The sequence below is a fragment of the Perca flavescens genome, chromosome 5 (assembly GCF_004354835.1).
Source record: "Perca flavescens isolate YP-PL-M2 chromosome 5, PFLA_1.0, whole genome shotgun sequence".
NCBI classification, from domain to species: domain Eukaryota; kingdom Metazoa; phylum Chordata; class Actinopteri; order Perciformes; family Percidae; genus Perca; species Perca flavescens.
The window spans coordinates 28,798,669-28,808,668 of record NC_041335.1 but is presented as its reverse complement, the minus strand read 5'-3'; the positions used below and the strand labels follow the sequence as shown (position 1 = coordinate 28,808,668).

At 39.7% G+C, this 10,000-nt stretch overlaps 1 protein-coding gene across 3 annotated transcripts in view; it reads left to right on the top strand.

The window, feature by feature from the left end:
• The window catches only part of taok3a (TAO kinase 3a), an 87,710-nt gene that overhangs the window by 39,665 nt on the left and 38,045 nt on the right, over window positions 1–10,000 (top strand). The window lies entirely within an intron of this gene.

Genomic DNA, 10,000 nt, shown 5'->3' with positions numbered 1-10,000 from the left:
CACGCCGCAGATTAATGGCTGAAGGAAGCCTATTACTAAACACTACATTCTAAACACACGTTTAATAAACGGAATTCATAAAGTTACATTTGTATTTCAAACAAACTGCAAACTTTTCAGCAAATTTTAACAAATCTCTATTTACCGCCTTGCATCATGGGAATTGGCCAGCCAATGAACCAGTTGCAGTCCTGACTGCAATTGGTTGATAACTTAACTTACATACCTTAGTTCGATCAACACATACATTTTTTTAAATAGTCAACCCAACGAATAAATGCAAGTTTAACTTTCAAAAACTCAAAGTTAAGTTCAAAATCGACAACTTGTATAAGCTCGTTCAGTTAAAAATAAGAAATAAGTGGACATAACTAAATGGGTCTGTAATATTTTACAGTGTAGTGTAGGATTCTCGTAGGGTACAGATTTGATCATTGGCAAATTATCAAAGAGGTTTTATCAATATTAATAAAGTTATGAATATGGTTATTAATAACTTTATCAAATCGACAAACAATCAAAAATGGGGCACCACCCTGCAAGTCAGGGACCAATAATCAAACTGTGGAACAGTCTCATTCTGTGGTAATCCTTTAAAAAGGAATTAAAGGAAGGGGTGAATCCAAGCACGGACCTGATTGACCAGCAATTATTACAACAAGTACACAAATAATCACAAGCAACTGCTAATTAAGCATAATAAGATTTATTAACGTCACAATTATCGGTAGCTAATCAATAATCCTTCAATAATAAACTCATATACCTCTTCACAACCAAAAACAAAGCAAAAACAAAGCCGCATGTGTCATGGACACGTGTGTGTGTGTGTGTGTGTGTGTGTGTGTGTGTGTGTGTGTGTGTGTGTGTGTGTGTGTGTGTGTGTGTGTGTGTGTGTGTGTGTGTGTGTGTGTGTGTGTGTGTGTGTGTGTGTGTGTGTGTGTGTGTGTGTGTGTGTGTGTGTGTGTGTGTGTGAGAGAGAGGAGGGGCATGTCGACATGTATTTCTCACACAAAACTACCCAAAATGGCTACTCCTGTGAGCTGCACAAAACTATTTGGCCTCAAGAGGGCGGTAATGGTGCTGCGTGCACGGGGAGGGGCTGAAGAAGCCGAGGGGGTTGCTAGGCAGCGCGCACGCTTAGCCGGTATGGTCGCTAGTCCCTGTGTTAGCTCTGTCCGAACGTAAGCAGATTCCACGTGTGAAGCTAGCCTGCAGCGTTAGCTCGGGAGCTACGCGGCTAGCCTGTGTCGTGTGTGTGTGTGTGTGTGTGTGTGTGTGTTAGAGAGAGAGAAGAAAGAGAAGAAGAGTAAAGAAAAAAAGGGCACTCTGATCTTTAGTTATCGATAATGACCCAGTTCCCCTCAGCCACTCAGGTCTGGGCTAACGTGTGGTTTAGGACAGACTGAGACTTTTGACTTACTGAGGGAAACTTTTGTCATTATAACTAATTCAGTGACTAACAGCTGATTTTCGCGATTCTATCGCAGACAGTAACTAAACTCCTGAAAGGAGTGGTTTAAGCAGGTAGCGATTACAGTTATACCCAGCTACTTAACACAACATAAATCAACGAGTATAGTGATCAATTTATACATTCACAGACAAGATTAATAATCACATATGGACCAGTACATGATTAAATCAGATCACATTAATGGCAACAATGGTAGCGAACCCCTTTTGCTCATTAATAAACACACTACTTATCTCTGCCCAGACGTAAGCCTTCTTACGGTGTGTTCAGTCCGTTTGTTTCTGTCCAGAAATGAAACGGAACGGGTCCCTGGCGCTCGTCAGCGGCCACGGAGAAACTTCCCTCCAAAAAAGCAGCAAGGGGCAAGTTTAGTCGACTTTGAGAAGAAAACGTTGTTTCCTTCTTACTGCAGATATGAAAACACTGGTGTGTTTTCAAGGATCCACCGAAATAAAATCCACTTTCTTCAGAAAATGGAAGTTCAGCACAAGCGCTTGCCTCGGTTGTCCTTTCAGCAACCGAGTTGCAACGGAAGACGAGGGAGTTTCCTAGGGTCAGGTTATTTATAGGTTAAAACCCACCTGCTGTGTTTATGGTCCCGCTGAACCAATAGGAAGACTCAAAACTCTTGAAAGGGTGAAAACTACACTTTTGTAGTCATTTGACTTCCTGCCAGTTGTGAGGAGTTTCCCTTCTGGCTGGCATTTCGCATAGAGGTGTGAATTACCCCGGCTTTGGGGTTTACATGGAGGCCAAGATTCCTTTGTCTTGGTCACATGTTCCTTTGTCTCTGAGCACATGTGTGTCCTGTATCCAGAGGTCAGTTTAATCTGAGGCCTTTTGATTAAAATCAGATTTAACCAAACTCTTGGTCCCCAACAGTAGGTAATACACATCTCTGACGCTATCTGGTCTATTATTTTTCTCTGTCATCTGTTCCTTGTTTTTCTTTATCGTTGTTGTTATTTATAAACCAAAGTCTTTTCTCTTTGTGAAACTTTCAGCATGCAAATAAGTTAACTAAGTTAATTAACAAATTTCTGACAGGCTATACAGGTGATTTATTTGGTAAGCAGATTGTTGCAAACATCCAACAGACCAACTCCCACTTGTCTCGTGGTCACCATGCATTTCATCCGGTTTCACTCGTTGTACAGTAAAGCGTGCGTGCGCACATGTCCTGTGTAAGGGGGGTTGAATACTTTAAACTGGAAGCCTGCCAGCCCAGTTTCACAGGTTTGATGTCCGACTTTAAAGTTGCATTTTGCATCTACACATCACTCTTAATTTATTGTAGCCATGTAACTACCCTAGTCATTGTGTTGTGTTAAATGACTAAAAATTAAATATTGCAGTTGAATCTGGTGGACAATGGTAGCCTTGAAATGCAGACTTTTGTTTGATAATTTATTTTGAAAACCACGGATTTCTGGTTTTTGCTTTGAGTTTCGAAATGTTTTGTTTTAATTTTTCATTGTAAGTTGTCTTGCTATGTAATCTTTAAGCTGTAGTGAGTATAGGAAGCCTGAGGTTTGACTGTGGCTTGTGTCTGTGGCTCGGAATTTTGTGAATTGGGTAATAATGTAAATCCTTATGTCAACTTGTCATCCTCGCACAAACCAGCACCAATCATTGGATCCAGTGGGAAGTCAGGTGAGCCCGTGTAAGTGTACATTCTGTGCTGTGGGTCTTGCTGCTGAGTCACACACTGAGTGGAAAAAGAACTTTTGATGATTGGGTGTGGTAAAAGGGAGCAATTTAGGTTACAGAGCAACCCTTGAAGGTGTCAGGAGGTAGAGCAGGTTGTTCTTTAATCACAAGGTTAGCAGTTTGATCTCGACTCTTCCTGTCAAGCATCAGACATTGAACCTGAATGTTGTCCTAATGGGCGTGCCAGCGCGTTGCATGTATGAATGGGTTTGTGAATGGGTAAATGAGAGGCAAACTGTAAAGCACTTTGCCTGGTAAGGTAGAAAGACACTATATAAATGCAGTCCCTTACTTGCAGGCTGGTGAACTTGAGGGCAGAGTACATGTGATTCAGACTGGCCAAGCCTGTAAAATTCCACAGTCCACAATAAAGTCTCATGGTAGCTTAAAGGGACATTCTGGACTTAAAAAATCTGATTAAAACAAGGTTTAAACTTGATACTTGGCTGGGTTAGCTCAGTTGGTAGCGCTGGCGCACATACTGTATGTAGAGGCTGATTCCTAGATGCAGAAGGTCAAGGGTACGAGTCCGAGCTGTGACTGTTTCCTGCAGTCCCCCCCCTGACTGAACTTTGAGTGCAGTGGCGAGATGTTAAATCCGAGCAGGACCACTGACGCGAGGTTTGGTGACTCCGCTCTCTTATCAAGAAAATTCTGCTGTATTAAAATGTAGAGGGCCTTGGGATCTTTATCTTAGGGTTTAATATGAGAATAATAATAGTTTTACTCGGTATATTGAATATTTTAATGTATAAATATGCCTTCACAGTCACATATCCTACAAAAAGCGTGAGTGTGGATACTGTTCATACAAATATTTAAACTTGACATAAAGACAGTGAAACGCTTCAGACACTTCTAGTACATATGACTGAAGTCCATGAGGGTCCAGTCTGGAGAATCAACATTTGAATTAAGCTGTTTTGTTATTAAGGTTTTGTATGTTTGTGTAGGCATACATGGATACCTATACCCTACAGTATCCATGCATCCTTACAGTGTGTATTGAGTCACAGGAGGAACAGCCACTTCAGTTTTTCCACTGATTGATTGATGTTACATTTGGCCCTTTAAATCAACTTATCATCACCATACAACCTGGCATTGTGTATTTAAATAGGCTTCTATATTATTCATAACGAGGCTGACCCATTTAATGTCATGCAGGAGGCGCACACACGCACGCAGTACTCTCCAGGGACCTTGCATTGTGGTGAGATGTAAGTCTCTATCTTCTGGCAGTCTTTAAGTTTTTTATTAGACAGGATTATTGAAGTGCAGTGATTAAAAAATGTTTCTATGGTTGTGTGATTCAGGCTTCCTTGCGCACTCATACCTGATACTGTACATGTGCAACCTCACACCTTCACACACACACAACTCCAAAGCTCGAAGCCTGCTCTTTATAATGTCATGATAGAACTGAATCATTACGTAATTCTTATTATTGTTCTCTCTTATACACATAACTGCCGTCACACTATGTCTCAGTGCACAATTTAGCAGATTTACCAGTTATTTTTTTCGGTTTCTGATTAGAGCTGGTGATTTTAATCCCAGTAAGAATTCCCACAGTCTGCCTAATTCCTGTTCCTGCCTAAAGCCGGTAGGGGGGCCAGTAAGCCGCTAAACCCCCTGGCTGTACACACACACACACACACACACACACACACACACACACACACACACATGGACACTTGTGTGCTCTCAATGGCGTAATGGCACAGATATATTTTTTTTTGTGCACATTTAAATTCAGAAGATGCACTTGTCCTCATAAGAATACAGGCAAACCCAGGAGATTGCAACAAATGATAAGAAAATCACATTCATTTTTCAAAACAAAATGACCCCAGTGAAATGAAAGTGAATTGTTATAGATAAGATAGGAGGGAGAATGAGATGAATCCACTTTTCAAGTGTCCACACAAAAGCAATTTGGTGTTTCTGTAAAGCTGTTCTCTATCAAACTTAATCCAACATATCTGAATAAAGAGATGTTTTCATGCATCCATATTGTCCACAAATGCACATACAATTTTGAACATTGTATTTTGTATATTTCAAAATACAATCTAAAAAATTTTATTTGTCAGACCTGTTAATTCCTGTGATCTTGCACTTGCAAGAATTAATGCAAATTCAACCATCCCTGCATTATTTGAACTTTAATCTTTTTCTTAATCGTCACAATATTTTACTGGACCTCAAATTAATCGAAAATAAAAACAACTTTGGATTGGACAAAATTGTAGATTTTTTTTGTTTTTAACAAGTTGTGCTCTTGATTTGACTTGGACAACTCTTGTTTTTTTTTTTTTTTTTTTTTTTTTTTTTAGAGCTGCAGAAATAATCGATTAGTTGTCAACTATTAAATTAATCGGCAACTATTTCGATAATCAATCGGTTTGAGTAATTCTTTTTAATGAAAAAGCTTCAATATTTTCTAGTTTCTTCAGTCCTCTATCACAGTACATGGAATATCTTTGAGTTATGGACAAAACAAGACATTTGAGTATGTCATCTTGGGCTTTGGAAAAACACTGATCAACATTTTACACCATTTTCTGACATTTTAAAGACCAAACAACTAATCGATTAATCGAGAAAACAATCGACAGATTAATCAACAATGAAAATAATCGTTAGTTGCAGCCCTACTCTTTTTCTCAAGTTTTTGTATCACTTATATGTCGTGGTTGACCTGGATTTAGTTCAAAATGTTGTGAACCGTTTCATTTTTGTTCTCCAAAACTAAATGTTTTTCAGCTCACTATCAGAATGTGGCTCTGTCTGACGCCATGTCCTTCTTCCTTCTAAATAAATATGAAACTAAATCAATACTGGTGACTTACATTTCTGGAAAAACATTTTATCATGTATATTATTCTTGCATATAATTGACTAAGAGTAGACAATGGCATGTCCCATTTTAAAAAATGTCTGTTGCAGCACATGGTATAGAGCCATATCCGCCTGATGGACTTGGTCCTGCAACAACATGTTGGTACATGAATTAGTTATAACAGCACCAACAGGGGCCCTGGGGCTGGTAGAGTATTTGTTTGTTTGTGTCTTTCTGCTTGTGTGTTTCTTGTGTAAGCATGTTGAACTTTGGCCCACACCATGTGTTCAAGTACAGATAAAACCATCGGAGAAGTCCCAGAATAAGTTCTTTAGATCTTGTGTCTATTAGATTGCATTTACTGAGTTGAAAATGAATTGTACTGGCCTATGTGAAATATTTGATATCAAAGATGACAAAAAGAGTCTGCAGTCTGCACACTAAACCCCACAGTAACACACACACACACACACACACACACACACACACACACACACACACACACACACACACACACACACACACAGAGTAAACCGTCAAAACACTGGGCTTTGCCAGGTTAGTGACCGCTTTACCAAGCCCCCCATGTTACAACCTGTTGTTACCACGTTGCATCACTTCACACATCTTAGAGGAGGAAGAGTGAAAGAGGATGAGAGGGAGGTGTGCAGAGTCTCCAGAGTGATCACATGACATCAGTGGTCGTTTGCTCCATTTTTAGCGGTCTTTTACTCATCTGCCGACTAAAACTGCTTTCAAAGCTCCTTGACGTAGGGTAAAACTGACTCTGTGAGTGTGTGTTTCAGTATCTAAAGTAGAGCTCAAGCAGGAGAGATGAGACAGACAGCGCTGATGCAACCAGGAGACACACCGATTCACTAAACACACATGTTCACACACAAGTTCATATTGTAGGTAAACTGATAGAAAACACACACACACAAAAGCCTGACTATACAAGCACAGAGATGAATGCTTAATAGCAGGGTAACCAAGTGTTTTTCATTGAATTGCTAGTAACCCTGACTAGGATATAAGAAATATCTGCAACCTAGAGGTTGTATGCATACAGTTCCATTGCTATGCTGTACTCTACAGTTCATCATTCGTCACACCTTGATCACAGACATGAAGGTCTCAGCTGAAGGCTTCATGCTTTTCAAAAATACCTCCGTGACCTAGAGATGTCCTAAGGCAATAAGCATGTAAGCCTGTATATGTGATCTTTCACATTATGTAAGCGGGTAAACTGAAACCATGTCTGTTGTTTATGTGGCAACCTGTGGTGGTTTCCAAGCATGTTCTGGGGCATTCTTGGAGAGAAACCAAAGCCATGAAATTGACTTTAGTCAGGCTACAGTACAGCAGGCCGCCAGTCCCAATGCTGCAATGTTATGTTAAAGCAGCTTCATAGATGGTAGCAGGATTGCATGATGTCTCAGGGGACCTTTCCATATAGGACAACGTATGTGTTCTTGTTGACGTTTACTTGGCCAACATATACTATATAACCAACCTTGATGCTCATCACCCCCTCACTGCTTCAGCTGCTGGACTCAATATGTTTCCAAAGTTATAAGGTAAATGCACACCCATGTCTTACCCTCCACTCTACAGTAAATAAATAACAAGCATACATAATTTAGGCCTTCAACACCTTAACACTGGCAGAATTTTGCTTTGAGCTGCCTTGAGCCAGTGTTAAGTATTGAGAGTATGATGATGCTGAATCTTAAGGCCAGACTTGAAACCTTTGCGTGTTGTGCATCTCTTGTATTTTACAACTTCTGAGAAAATATTGTTATTTATTGGTTGGATTTTACCAAACATAATGCAATGTGCAGATATTTAAAGCGTAGGAAAGCTTTTTTTGCACACCTCTTTTGTTGGGCAGGTGCGTAGGATATGATCAAAAGCTTAGAGAAACCTTCATCAGGTAAATTCCTGATGAACTGATACTATATAACTAATATATATATAATCGCATTGGAAAATTATTTTTTATCAGGTCATCGTTCAAATTTCTTAATGAAATAGTCTAGCCTTAGTATCCCATACCAAAAGTAATCCCTCCCACAGTTTTGAGGCTGACATCTATATACACCTGGTGCCATGGAACAGAAGGCACAGGACTTTTGCCTTTTAAGACTGATATTTTTGGAGTGGGTGTGATGGCTTAGATCCTTTTTAAGAGCAGGGGATTTGGATGATGCTGATGCTTAGTGTCTTGGCCTGTGTGCCTTGCTGCCTCTGCCTGTATGTCAGCTTGCTCTGTGTGGGGCTGGCCTTTGGAGCCAGATTTGCTTGCTGCATCTGGCTGATGTGCACAGAGATTTCATAGTAGATGGAAAAAGAGAGAGAGAAAAAGAAACGGGAATGAGAGATATAGCGTGTGACTGTGTGTGCATGTGTGTGTGAGATGCATGTGCAGCGAAGCTAACTGGAGCAGAGTGTCCAGGATGCGTACACGCTTGATGGCCTGGCTGCAGCCTTGTGATACAAAACATTTAGCATTAGTGTGTGTGTGTGTGTGTGTGTGTGTGTGTCTGTACGCACGCAGGCATGTAGGGATATGATGCATCAATGACTCAGCTTCAGCTGTCGTGTGTGTGTGTGTGTGTGTGTGTGACCAAGTGTAACTTGGATGAGCAGCAGGACTAGACAGCTACCCGTCATCATATGGATGTCTTTTTTTTTTCCTTTGTTATCAACTGTCCACCAGAGATGCACAAATACAAGCACATGATAGAAAGGCGGGCACACAATACAATACAATGGATGTTAAAGCATTACACACACACACACACACACACACACACACACACACACACACACACACACACACACACACACACAGACATGTGTATATTCCTCGATGACTGTGAAGTAACATTAGATCAAACAGTGTCTGGATGTTCCAAGGTATCAATGACCAACGTGTGTGTTTCCAATGACGGCTTCTCATATGGCCCTGTGTTAACGGAGCACCTGGCGCGTCAGGTTAGCTGTACAGTAGAGCTGAAGCAATTTGTCAATTAGTCAATTATTGCTTAACAGAAAATGACTTGTAAACTATTTTGATAATCAATTGATTATGTTATATCGAAGTCGTTTTTTGTTTTTTTTTTAAAAGCAAAACAGGTTCCTGCTTCTTAAATGTCAATCTCTGGTTGTCTTAATCTTCTCTGATATTAAACGCAATATTTTTTGGTTAAGGACTGTGAGTTGGACAAAACAAGAGATTTAAAGACTTACCCCTGGGCTCTTTGAACTTGTTATGGGCATTTGGTGACATTTTAAAGACCAAACGATTAATCAATTAAGAAAATAATTGCAAGATTAATGGATAATGAAAATATTTGGCAGTTGCAGCCCTTTATTTATCTAATGTCATGCAAGTTTGTCTGTCCACTAAGTAGTGGATTATTCTTTGCAATTTACTCAAGCAAAAAAAAAGTTTAAATGAATAATGCCTAACCATTTTTTTGGGGATGAGGGTGCAGTTATGTAGCTTACACACAGAATAAAGTTGCCTCACTCTAAATAAAGAGTTATTCTTTCAAATGGATTTCAATGAAAAATCAAAAAAAATAAAATCTGAGGTTCACTAACGGTAGGAAAACCGAGTAATATCATTCCTGAGTAATGAAAAATGAACATAAGGCATATGTTAGGCAAGCTCACACACCTACACACAGCTTTGGTCACACACATTCTGCGACACAATGACCATCACTCAGTGTGAAAGCTTTTTTAGAGCAATCCCGTGGATCTGGGGGTGGGGGGTGTGATCCATCATATTAGTTTAACTACATAGCAATTAATATAACAATGATTATATAAATAGTAATTCACTCTACATGCTGTTTATAAAAGTTTAATATTTGCTTACTTGGTCAGGTAAAACTGATCTTGCATACAGGAAGTGATGTGTTTTAAGTTTTCTGGCAACAGCTTAGTTTTAAATT